Below are 12,229 nucleotides of genomic sequence, written 5' to 3'. Positions count from 1 at the left end.
CCGCCTTTTTCTTTTCATTTACCCTCTCCTGTTTCTACTTCTCCCCTGTGCCCACCACGAAATGAGGAGGAGAAAGCTACAAGATTGGTATCTGCGATGTCTTAGTGTTAGCTTCGATAGTGGGGATGCTTTGCTTGGCCATCATGCCCCATCACTCAGTTTTACAGCGACAGCTGTTAAAAACCCGTTCCCTGGATGTCGCGTCGTTGTTTCGGTAGTAGTAGGCGTAGCAGTGCATTGCCAGAGGGTGGTTGCCGCGGGAGCCGCTCGGAGGGCGGTTACTCTGGACCAAAAAGGAGGGTTACCGCGGATAGAGGAGGGTTTAACGAGAGCGGAGGAATGCTCAATCGGATGGTGATTACCACCAGGACCGTCTGAAGGGTAGTAGCTATCGCCGGAACCGTCGGGAGGATGGTTACCGTGGGAGGAGGGTATGGTGAGATTGGAGGAATATGCGATCTGAGAGAGGTGGTCACGGGGACTGCCTGTAGTGTGGTTACGTGGACGGAGGAGGGTAGGGCTAGAGCGGGGAATGTACAGCCGCCCACAGACTTAACACGAATGACGGAAAGCGTGGCCTGGACTGCCGTCAGAGCCACGAAGCGATATTCATTGGTGCGAGACAATGCTCTCGGTATGTTTGCGGTGGCTCACGATAGCTGGTGCGCGCTTTCACCGCGTTTCCGCTTGTGCCTGATCGCCGCGTGGACAGCGCGCTCGTCAAGGGGGCGTTCAGAGCTTTTGAAGCGAACAGCTTCACTAGGCTCGTCAACACCGCGCTTCGCGTGAGCCACACCTTGGCGCCACCGCGGCGCGCCCTTCTCCTCGCCACCCGCTCCCTTCTCCTCCTCGCCACCTGTTTACCCTTCGCCGCTGCTAGCGGTTCTTATCGCGTTCTTATCGCGTTATTGCAAGGCGTTGCGATAACGCCCGAGCGGCGGCGGCGGACATAAAAGAGGCCGCGCGCCGCGGCGCTCCGTTGTTACTTCTCCTCCTCGCCATCGGTTAACCGCTTGGGACGGTTGGGACGGCGGTCTCCGTCCCAAGAGAAGGTTCTTTCGCAAGGCGTTGCGAGAACGCACGCTTGAGTGGCGGCGGCGGCCGTAAAAGAGGCGCAGACTTTCGCCATGGGAGGAAGAAAAGAAGACCCAGAAGTGGTAGCGAGGGAGTTGGCTCAAAATCTACACCGCTATCGGGGTGCTCCCAGTGCATTGTGCGCGAACTGCGACAGCCATGACGTCAAACAAAGCATAACTGCAGCTTTTCGCTTGTATATCCAGGCTTAACCAGAGCTAAGCCGCTGCCAATTTTTTTGCTCGCCTTTTCGTCCTCCACGGCCCCGGCAACGCTCTTTGCAGTTTTCTTATCGCGGCAGCCAGGAAGCGCCCGCTAAGCTGCCGCGATTCGCACCTTCTATCGTCAGACACCGCAAACATTCCGAGAGCGTTATCTCGCACCCGATGACTATCGCTTCATGGCGCTGACTGCAGTCCAGGCCACGCATTCCGTCATTCGTGTTAAGTCTGTGGGCGGCTGTACAACGTGAGGGTGGCTGTCATGAGAACCGTCCGCGGAGTGGTTAACGCGGAAGGGGAATGGAGGAATGAACGTGGCATGGTCCAGCTACGGCAGCTGCTGCGACATGCGCCGCCCGAGGAAAGGTTGTGACTGAACCGCTGTCATTGAATCTCTGATTACACAGTGGTAATCGTCCGATGAGTTTTTATCAATTTTTGTTTTTAGAGCGAAAGGTCATTGCGGCAGGCACTCCGCAGAGAAGCCAGGTGTCGCAGCCGGCGCTGTCTCGTTTGCCTAACACGAACTGCGCTGCTGAGTCAAGCTCTTGGCGCCGCCACTGTGGGGAGCGAAGTGCGAGGGTCGGAGTGCGGGTGCCGATGGAGCCAAATCGACGGGGCGAGGACTAGGTTAGCACAGGCGATGAAGTGAAGCGCTTCTTTTGCGGAGGTGTCGGCCGGTCAGGGGTTGGCGATTGTTCGAAGAGTGCCTGGCGCCTTGTGTGTCAGTGGTGCAGTCACTGGTTACTACACCACACAGTGACCTCTAAACTTCTAAAGGGGGGCGTGAACTAGCTTGCATGCATGCGTGTACGGACGACGCGTACGCTACGGGAGCCATTAAACACCTTTAGCATACCGTGTTGCATTACCGCTGCCGGAGTACCGGGAGCCCGCCCACCGCCAGTGCGCACGTGCTGATTGGTCCGGATGCGGCAGGCGCGCGCGCAGTTACCGGGTGCCGGGCGTCACGTGGCGGCCTCAGGGCGATCTGCGCATGCGCGCTGGCGGCGCGCTTGCTTCAGTACTCCGGTAACGGGAACGCGGTACGCTGTGCCGCTTCGATGGCTCACTGGGTTTGGCGTTCTGCTGCTGAGCCGAAAGTCGCGGTATCGAATTCCGGCTCCATTTCGGCGGAAGCGAAATGTTAAAAGATAAGACCTGGGCGCCGATTAACGAGCGCACGTTAGGAACCGCACGTGGTGCAGATTAAGCCGCAGACCTCCACTGTCGCACCTCCCTTCATAGCCCATGTGTCACTTTGGGACATTAAACCATACATACTCTCTACCATTGAGAAGCAGTGAAGAAATGACATAGTGGTGACACCATAACATGGATATAAGGAATTTTCAATACCAGGTGCACTCTGTTTTTTCATTTGCTCAGCTTAGTGATTTAGGCAGCCCAGAGTAAACATTGCGTAGTTATTTTTGAAATGCATAAGGTACAGAGCTATGCTAACTTGTTTAACCGAAAGGTACTGAGATGGCGATGGTGCAGATGAGGCAGCTAGCAGTTTTCTCTTCATTCAGCAAGGCGGAAATTTGGGCGAGTTGGTGAGCAAAATGATGAATTCTCTTCATTGTTTAGTGGCAGGGGGCTGCTTAATTGAGAAACAACAGTAGAAATAAGTGAACCTGCTAAGCTCCAATGTAGCATAAGCCATTTATTTCGGAATTATTATCAAGAAGCTTTTTTTAGCAACTTTCGTGTTTGTCAGTTTTGAGAATGTTCAGCTCACATATGTTGAATTGCACTACAGCGTTTGGCCAGAACCTACATCACATCCTGATTGGTAGAGCTTTATCGATGTATGACATAACCAGTCTTGCGTTCACTGGAGAGCTTGTGTCCTTGTTTTAGTAATCACCTCTACCGTACAATGGTCAAATGTATTCTGATGGCTTGGTTATATATGGATCCAGTTATATTAAAATACGACTTGAATTAGCTGCAGACAACCCTTACAAGAGGCTTATTATAGTACTTAACAGTAAGTTTGGTGAACTTAACTAAGCTTTATTTTTATTGAAGCGAAGCATTTTTAAGCAGTCTGAAGGTTCCTAAATGCATTTATTTCACAATACTTTCCTGAAAACTTCACACAAGTATACCCGCACTTTTAATAAAATGCGCCAATGTTAGCCTGAATTCTGTGCTCACCATTGCCTATACTCCAACCTGTGAAAGTATTCTGTGCTTTATACACTTTTTTTATTGCAAAGTGACGCTCGGCGAATGTTTTTAACTTCTACAGTGTATTAGTGCATTCTTGCTGAAATGTTTATTGGACACTCATGAAAAAAATTTTCTCTTTGATGTCTTCCTAAGACAAAGGAAGGCAATTACATTAGCCAATATGTTTCATTACTTTTAAGCTGAAAGCCAGCTGCACAGCCATACCAAATTAAAGCAGATATAGAATCTCAAGGTTTTGCAAGTTAAAATATGGTGCTGTGAAGTTTGACTTTACAGCTTCAGAACTGCCATGTCCGACGTGTCCTGAAGGAAAATTCATGCACGTTTGCAGTGAGTGTTAACATAGCAGCAGAACATTATTGCTTCCCAGAGTGTTTATTAAACAGCAAGTAGCACAATGCTCAAATTAATTTTGCTGAAATACTTTTCATGCACCACAAACAGGTTTTGGAGGGATAGTTTACAGAAGTTCATGAAACTCAATGGTTCATTCAAGTTATATGCATCCAAATAGTAGTTCATTGTATTGCACAGCCAGATAGGTATATGGCACTGAAGTATAGTCAATGACTGGTGGGTGATGGATTTTGATTGTGTCTTTGGCACAGCATCCCAACTACTAATTAGTTAGCTGGGGGCACAGATTTGCTTGAACACACCTATAAAGCTTTCAGATGGGCAGCCTGCTTGGCAAGAAACTTGTTGAGTTGTTTGCTGTTTGTAACAGTAAAAATCTAAGCAAACTAAATCAATATGCAGTTTTTTGTTGGACACATAATGCGTGTGTCTTACATTCAAATTGAAAATGTTATAGGAATATGCTAGCATTTATCTGTGAGCACTAAATGTTGACCACCCCTGTCCTTGCTTCTTGTCTTTTGCTTTCTCTTCACTCTCTTTTTAATTGCTTTTTGTGTGCATTCTTTGTTTTGTGGCTCAATGTTACTGCTGTGTTGCTGCTGATTGCTGCTTTTTAGAGTGCTGAATCAACTTGGTTTGACTTGCTTGTTTGTTTTTTGTTGAAAGAATTGTCGGCATTCGGTACCTACAAACATGCTGGCCATTTCATGCTATTGGTATTGTACAGTCCACATTTTTTGATAGTCCCCAAGAGCCAAAGTTTCAGCTTTTGAACATGTAAAGCCCATGGCCTGTATGCCACAATCTACTGTATTCAGTTCTACAGCACTGCAGGCCTTTGCAACTGCTTTAAACATCTGCAGTAATCATTACAAGTGCTTATTCATAGGAGATGAAATGCAATGGTATTTGTCTACTAGTTGGCACAAGATATTTGTATTCTAGTTCTACTGAGATGTATTAGTTTTAAATTTGTTAACAGTTTTGCTCAAGAGGAGATAAAACATCACTTTGAGGTGAAACCTAAGTGCGGAAAGTGTAGTTTCACAATGTTGCAAACATCTGTGCATTCAATTTAGCTAGTCCTTTACTTTGTGATTTTTGCACCTTGCTGTTTCTGAATAGAATTTTTTATTTCATGAGATATTATGCAACAGTGTTGCACTGCCATTGGTAGAGGAATGAAAAATCGCGGATTTATGCATTTTCCGCGGAACTGTGTGCTAGCAGTCATATTATCGTTATTAATGCTGTTGGGTATACTGACGTAAGTAGGAACGACTGTATGACGGAAATACGACCATATTACCGCGTCTGCATAAGTATGGCGCGACCAGGAGGTGCGAGGACTTACGAGCATTTTAAAATAATATTTATTACAATTACGTTGCAATTGCAAACTGTTCAGGACAACCAGATATGCTGACTATTGCCAGCATCATTAAGGCAAAACTTGAAGATACAGCCCCTTTGGATGGAAAGCTCTCCATCATGCTGCAAGATAAGAGCGTCCTGAAAAGGGGCGTTGCACATATAATTTTTTTTGTTTATGGGGTTTAACGTCTCAAAACGACTAAAGTTATGGGGATGCCGTAGTGGAGGACTCCGGTGATTTCGACCACCTGGGGGTCCTTTACCGTGCACTGACATCGCACAGTACACGGGCCTCTAGCAATTCGCCTCCATAGAAACTCAACTGCTGTGGCCGGGATCGAACCCGCGTCTCTCGGGTCAGCAGCCGAGCACCATAACCACTGAGCCACTGCGGCGGCTGTATAATTCTTTAATTTGAAACATAAACCCTTCAGAAACCATATGACAGAGCACATGTATCACAGCCTGGGGTTCGCAATTTACCCATAGCTTCCTAAAGAAAAGTCGGATGATTGCCTGCAACGTCTTTTAGTGCCCCCTGTTTATTTATTTATTTTTTAGAGAAATCGATACATTTTACTCTGGGAACAAAATGAGCGTATCGATGGGAAGAAAACGAGCGTATAAATTTCGTTGGTGCCCAGACGACAAGCGGCTTTTCTGTGGCTTTTTTGCTTTATTTCGAATTTCCCGTTCCAATTGGCGACGTGTGACGCGCTTGTTACTGTCGAGCTGGGCGAAGGGGATATATATTGACAATTGGGCAGCTGTTCTCATTACTGGCGCTTGCAAGCGAGCCGGAAAGAAAAAAGGTCGTTAGAGATAGTGGCCCTTCTGGCAATTCCAGAGGTCCGCTTGCTCATCTTAGTTTCCCGTTTCCGGTCGGGACCCTCTTCTGATCACTTCCGGTCTTCGTCGCGCCTCCATCTGATATTACTGCTGCACCGGAAGAAATCAGAAGAAGGGAGAGGGAGTCGATGGGAAGATTAAGAGAGGCGGTGTACACCCGACCAAATCTTTAACTGGCTGGGGTGTTGCATTGCTAAATGCGCCTTGTAAAAAGGTTCTTTTCGGCTACACCGCTGGATATTCATGCTGGAATTTGACGCGTGAGATGGCATTTCGCGGCTCCTTTTTGTTCATATAATGTTTGAGTGAAGTACTTGCGTGTTTAGATCAAAGTTATGAGAAATAGTCATCGTCTGCCCCTACGAATAGCCGAAACAAGCGGAATACGCAGCAATGGTTCTGGTGGCGCATTTGCGCTTACTCTGGGTAAACGACTTGTCCACCATGAAAGCAGTGGTAGTTTACCCAGAGGAGGAGGCCATATGGACCAGAACCATTGCTGCGTATGCCGCTTGTTTCGGCTCTTCGTAGTGGCAGGCGATGAATATTTCTGCCAACTTCCACCTAAACAAGCAAGTACTCCACTCAAACATTGTATGATCAAAAAGGAACCGCGAAATGCCATCTCACGCGTCACATTATAGCATGAACCTGCCAGCGGTGTAGGTGCGCATTTAGCGATGCAACAGCCGCGCCAGTTAAAGGTTTGGCCGGGTGTGCAGTACTCGGTTGCAATCGCAGGACGTCAAGTTGGTGTCGCTCTTTTTGCCTGGGTGTTGGCGTTTTAGCTCAGTGTGTAGTAACACCCCCTTAATTCAGATTTGTAAGCATCGGTGATACATTGCCCGATTTAGCCGAATTGTCGAAGGCACCGATGAGAAAAAATAACAATGAGTCACTCATCAGCCTGCCTTTATATCTTTAAGCGTTCATTGCTTTGTGCGAGAAAATTCCGTGGAAATAACTTTTTCTCGCTTAGGAGATTGCGCAATGCATGGACACTGTCGTTTGAAGCGGAACGTATGTCCTCTAGGACACTCGGGGAATTAACAGCCTTCCCGCCAGCACACGCATAACCCGCAAAAAAAAAAAAAAACAGCACACCGTGTGCGTATACACGCACGACGCAATCTAAAATGCTTACAAGCTCCTGAATTACAGGAATCAACGCTTACGACTCGCTCTGCTATGCCCAATCAACGAAAGCAAAGAACAAAATGGCGGAGCGCAGCATAAAAAAAAAAAAAAACATCCCATTGTATACCTTCTCCACTAATGAAAACAGCGAGGAGTACGGAGCTCTTACATTTCGGTTAGATACCAGCGCCACTCATTCCAGACTTGTGAGTCACTCACTTAACACCACCCCATCTACTTCGTTCTGGCCGCATGAGAGCTCCACGGTCTCCCCGAATTAATCGAAGCGTGGCGAAATTTCTCGGCATTAACGAAAGTTCCGAGCCATAAAATAGCGCATTCAATGGACGTTTCCGGGCGGGGTGTCCAAGTTAACCAGATTCCGGAATCAGCGAGGGTGGAATGAACGAGAGTTTGCTGTAGTAAAGTCCATATTTTGGCCCTTTTTCGCTCTTTTGGCGTTTGTGCGGCAGAAAAAAGAGACATGCGAAGGCAAGATAACCGCTGGTCCTAAGGTTAACGGAGTCCATTCCAAGGGAAGGCAAGCGTAGCAGGGGACGGCAGAAAGTTAGGTGGGCGGATGAGATTAAGACAATTGCGGGAATACGGTGGCCGCAACTGGCGAAGAACAGGGTTAATTGGGGGGACATGCGAGAGGCCTTTGCCCTGAAGTGGGTGTAATCAGGCTGATGATGATGATGAAAAGAGACATTTATTCCTTGGAATTTCGAAGTTATAAGACATCTGCGTTCAATTATTGTCCTCAGTTAAAATTGATTCTTTGGCCCTTTCTGAGCGTGTCGACGTTTGTGGGGCAACAAAAGATGCATTTGTCGCGGAAAAAATGGCCTTCAAAAATGTTTCCGCCAGTGGGTTCAAACCCGGCACGTCCTTAGTGAAAAGTGTGGGTCGCCACCGGTCTAATGTGAATGGCGGTTTAGCGTAGCCAGTGGGATTAACCAGCACGGCCAGTGACGAGTTCTTCGAAGTGGTGGTCGGCGGAGGAGATACAGCGGCGTACGGCCGCGGCGAATCTCCCCACGCTCGCATCGTCCCCTCTTTTTCGGCACATAGAGAGCGGTTGTGGTGCGTTTCGCCACACTAAAAAAGCGGCAAAGAAAGCCAGGCGCGCTGTTGCTTGTGAAGAAAAGCGAAGAAAAGATAAGGGGCTGATAAGCGGAGCTCCCCTAGGCTCCTGTGTGGTTATCAGTATCTACCAGCCGTCGTAGATTAGGGCACGCCTTTCCTGAAAGAAAAAAAAACTGGTAATGGCACAAGAAACGAGGAAACGGGAGGCACACAAAAAACAGGGCTGACGCCAGGACTGACGCCCGGACAGGACTTTTGTGTGCCTTCCGTGATCTCATTTCTGGCATAATTACCAGTTTTTTCTCTCAATATCAACCAACTCGCCCAAACTAGAGTTTTACTTGTACACGCTTTTCGTGCAAGGAATTCCATGCTTGCATCGGGCGAACACTAAAGATTGGCAATAAGCAACACCTACACGGCGAGTTCAAGTTCAGCGTTGTCGGGACGCTTGTGGACACGTTTTGTTGCTTTCCTGTTAACCAATGGAGCTGTTTTGGGCCGATCGTTCTAACTTGGAGCTTCAGAGCGTTGCCAAAAGTTTTAGAGCTCAAAGTTTCAGCGCCACACAAGCAGCCTTGTGCCGGAGTCCGGGCTCCGACTCTAGAACAATTAGAGCCGCCAGAGAGTGAGCGCACTTCCTTCCGAGCAGACGTGTCCGGACGGGCGGCGGACTTCACGCCCGCTGAAACAAGCGCTAGCCGGCAATACGAAACACCCGCAGTGTTATTTCGCCTCAACAAAACAGAACGAAATAGTCTGGCTCGGAAATGTGGCGCAGTTACACCGGGTGCAAGATGTTCCGTCTGCCGCCGCTTCGCCGTGGCGTCTGCTATAACTTGGTTTGCACCGCGCACACGAGAGGCGGTGCTGCGAACGCCGGTTGCGCCAATGAACGCCCTTTGTGCCTTTGGAGAAGGGCTCTCACCGCCGGCCGCGCCCCCCGGGGACCAATCGGGACCCCGGATTGCGGGCGACGCGCCGACCGTTCGGGCCCGGCGGCGAGCCACGCGAGGGTCGTCTGTAAAATATGGAGCGTCTGCTCTCCCGCGGAATGGCTTTGGGCGAGAAAATGGCTCTCAGGACGTCCGCTCCTTGCCGGCGCTGGGTAAAATAAGGCAGAGCGAGCGAGAAAAAAAAATAAAAACTGCGATTCTAAGGAGGTCTCCTCTTTTCCCCCTCCTCTCTGGGCCTTAACTCCGAACTCAAACCGTATAACTGCGCGGCGAAGAGTCGGGTCTATTGCGTTAGCGAGTTCGCTTCACGCCATATTTTCCTTCCTGATGTGTTCCCCCCCTCTTTACCCATGCTATCTTGCGAAATTGCGAACTCACTACGAGCCCGGGCGGCAGGGGAGACATTGCATATGGCGGCGATACGATTTGCAAGATTCAGCGGTGGCCCAAAATGCAAGGGGGGTGGGGGAGACAGAAAGGGGGGAGGGGGTGGAAGGGAAGGGAGAGGAGAAGCGTGGGCGATGCTGTAAAAGTGGAGCCGATGATATTTGTTTAGTTCGCGATGTTGCGCTGTCATTTTGTTTGTTGGGAAAATGGGGGAGAATGGCTCTACCTTCTATGAGTAGCGTTTGTTTCATCACGTGGCGACTAGTTTGCCCCGTAGTATGTGTATTTTGCCAGCCTATCGGGTGGTGTTAACGGCGTCATTTTATTTTGTAACATTGCCCTAGATGGTTTATTTTAACTTTTGTCAAAACCGCTCTTACTTTCTGAGCCAAAATGGCGCTCGAGTGATCGAGCTGGTTAATTCTACCTTGCAGTTATTCGCTTTCTTTTTTCGCTTTTGAGGCATTTTACCTTTTCGCAATATTTTCATAAACAGTATTGTTTAATATCTTATACTGCTGAGATTTCAGGCAGGTTCGAGTGGCACTTTGCTAGTAATGACACCATTTCTGTATTCGATAGGGCCACTGGAAGGCAGCATTTTTCGAGGGAGTTTTTGGGGACGCCTTACGCTATTCGGTTTCCTGGTCACTGTGAATCAGTTCTAATCTCTTTCCTGTTTTGCTTCAAACCAAGAGCTCAGCCGCTAGCTGCAAAGTACAGCCACAACGTGGCATTGTTAGTTGCAAATGCTTAAAAACACAACAAAATAGCTCTTTTCGGTTCAACCAGGTCGTAAATGATCTGCTTAAACCATTTGTTTTTTGCAATAAATCCCTTATACAGTAGTTGTCGCTGAGAAATGACTGTCGCGTTAATCTCCCGCGTACCCAAGAATGATTACTCGTGAAACATTCCGGACGCTTGGCGTTTACCGAGGAGGCGCACGTGCTGAGTGAAAAACTTCTTTAACGGTCCTGTGAAAAAGTAACCTCGAGTTTCAGGAACCTCGTTGTTACGACGAGATGCTGCGCAAGGTTTCAGCCCGTCGGCTGCATTCTTTGTGGGCAGGTCGCGGGAAATTTGCCCTCCTCTGCTAAGACCGCATTTATGCGAGCAGAGGTTTTGTTCGGAAAACTTTTCCGCCGTACAGCGCGTCTCCACGTCGCTTGTTGGGCCCCGGCATTGCAAAAGCACGCCGGATCGACAGGTCCGATGTTGCGGTCATGTCGGGATTTATGTTGGGCTTCGAATGAGGAGGCCCTTTCGCAAGCACCATTGTTGGCCAGCCGTTCTTCGTGTTCGAGAATCTGTCCCATTTTGAAGACAGAGCGAGGCAGCGTAGGGAGCGACGCCGGCTGAAAATAGCAAACGAAGAAAGGCAGATGCGAATTGCGACGCACGAAACAAAGCAACTCATCAGAGACACCGATCGACTTTCGTGCAGGGAGGTCTTGCGGTCCAGAAAGCCTGAAACTCCTATGTGAAGGAAGCTGGGGAAAGGGGGGGGGGGGGGGTGCGGTCTGAGCTAAATAGAGGAGGGCCGTAGTACGTCCCCGCGGAGACCCCGCCGAGAGCCGGCCTTTGTCCGAAAATTGGATTACGCTTGCGACATGCGCACCTCGTATACGGAGACGTGAGTCGCGTGCGCCCTTTTGTAGCCGTGACGAAACGGACTCGGACGCCGCTTTCGAAACGGGCCCCGACTCGAGGCTCTTGGACGGGCCGCTCCAAAGCTGTTTCTGCCTTTTCAGCTGCCTTGCGTCGGGCTCTGGGTCGACGGTCGGCCGACACTCGCGTCGCTCAACGGTGCCAGACGTTGGCGCGCTGGCGCGGGGTCGGTTTCGAAGAGGGCTGTGAGATGAGAGAATATACGTCTAGCAAGGGGACGTCGCAGTTGGTAGCCAGGTGCTGGAAGTAGTAAGAGAATATGTCTATTTAGGGCAGATATTGACAGATGATCCGGATCATGAGAGCGTAATGACTAGAAGGATAAGAATGGGGTGGAGCGCATATGGCAGGCTCTCTCAGATCATGAATGGCAGTCTACCAATATCCCCCAAGAGAAAAGTGTACAACAGCTGTATCTTACCGGTGCTGACCTATGTGGCAGGAACGTGGAGGCTAACAAAGAGGGTTCAGCTTAAGTTAAGGACAACTCAGCGAGCCGTGGAAAGAAAAATGATAGGGGTAACGTTAAGAGATCGGAAGAGGGCAGAGTGGGTGAGGGAACAAACGCGGGTTAATGACATCCTAGACGCAATGAAGAGAAAGAAATGGGCTTGAGCAGGGCATGTAATGCGAAGGCAAGATAACCGCTGGTCCTTAAGGGTAATAGAGTGGATTCCAAGAGAAGGGAAGCGTAGCAGGGGACGGCAGAAAGTTAGGTGAGCAGATGAAATTAACAAGTTTGTGGGGATACGGTGGCCGCAACTGACGAAGAACAGGGTTAACTGGAGAGACACGGGAGAGGCCTTTGCCCTGCAGTGGGCTTAGTCGGGCTGACGACGATGATGATTGTGACGAAAGTTTTCTTTAGGTACAATTGATCAGACATACTTGAACGTCAGAAACAGTGGC

General features: G+C 49.1%; 1 protein-coding gene across 7 annotated transcripts in view; it reads left to right on the top strand.

Moving 5' to 3' along the window:
- LOC149367237 (latrophilin Cirl-like) overlaps positions 1-12,229 on the top strand; it is a 412,262-nt gene that overhangs the window by 390,544 nt on the left and 9,489 nt on the right. The window lies entirely within an intron of this gene.

This window comes from Amblyomma mixtum, chromosome 1 (assembly GCF_055824585.1).
Source record: "Amblyomma mixtum isolate Tamu chromosome 1, ASM5582458v1, whole genome shotgun sequence".
NCBI lineage: Eukaryota > Metazoa > Arthropoda > Arachnida > Ixodida > Ixodidae > Amblyomma > Amblyomma mixtum.
This window is presented reverse-complemented; position numbering and strand designations above follow the sequence as displayed.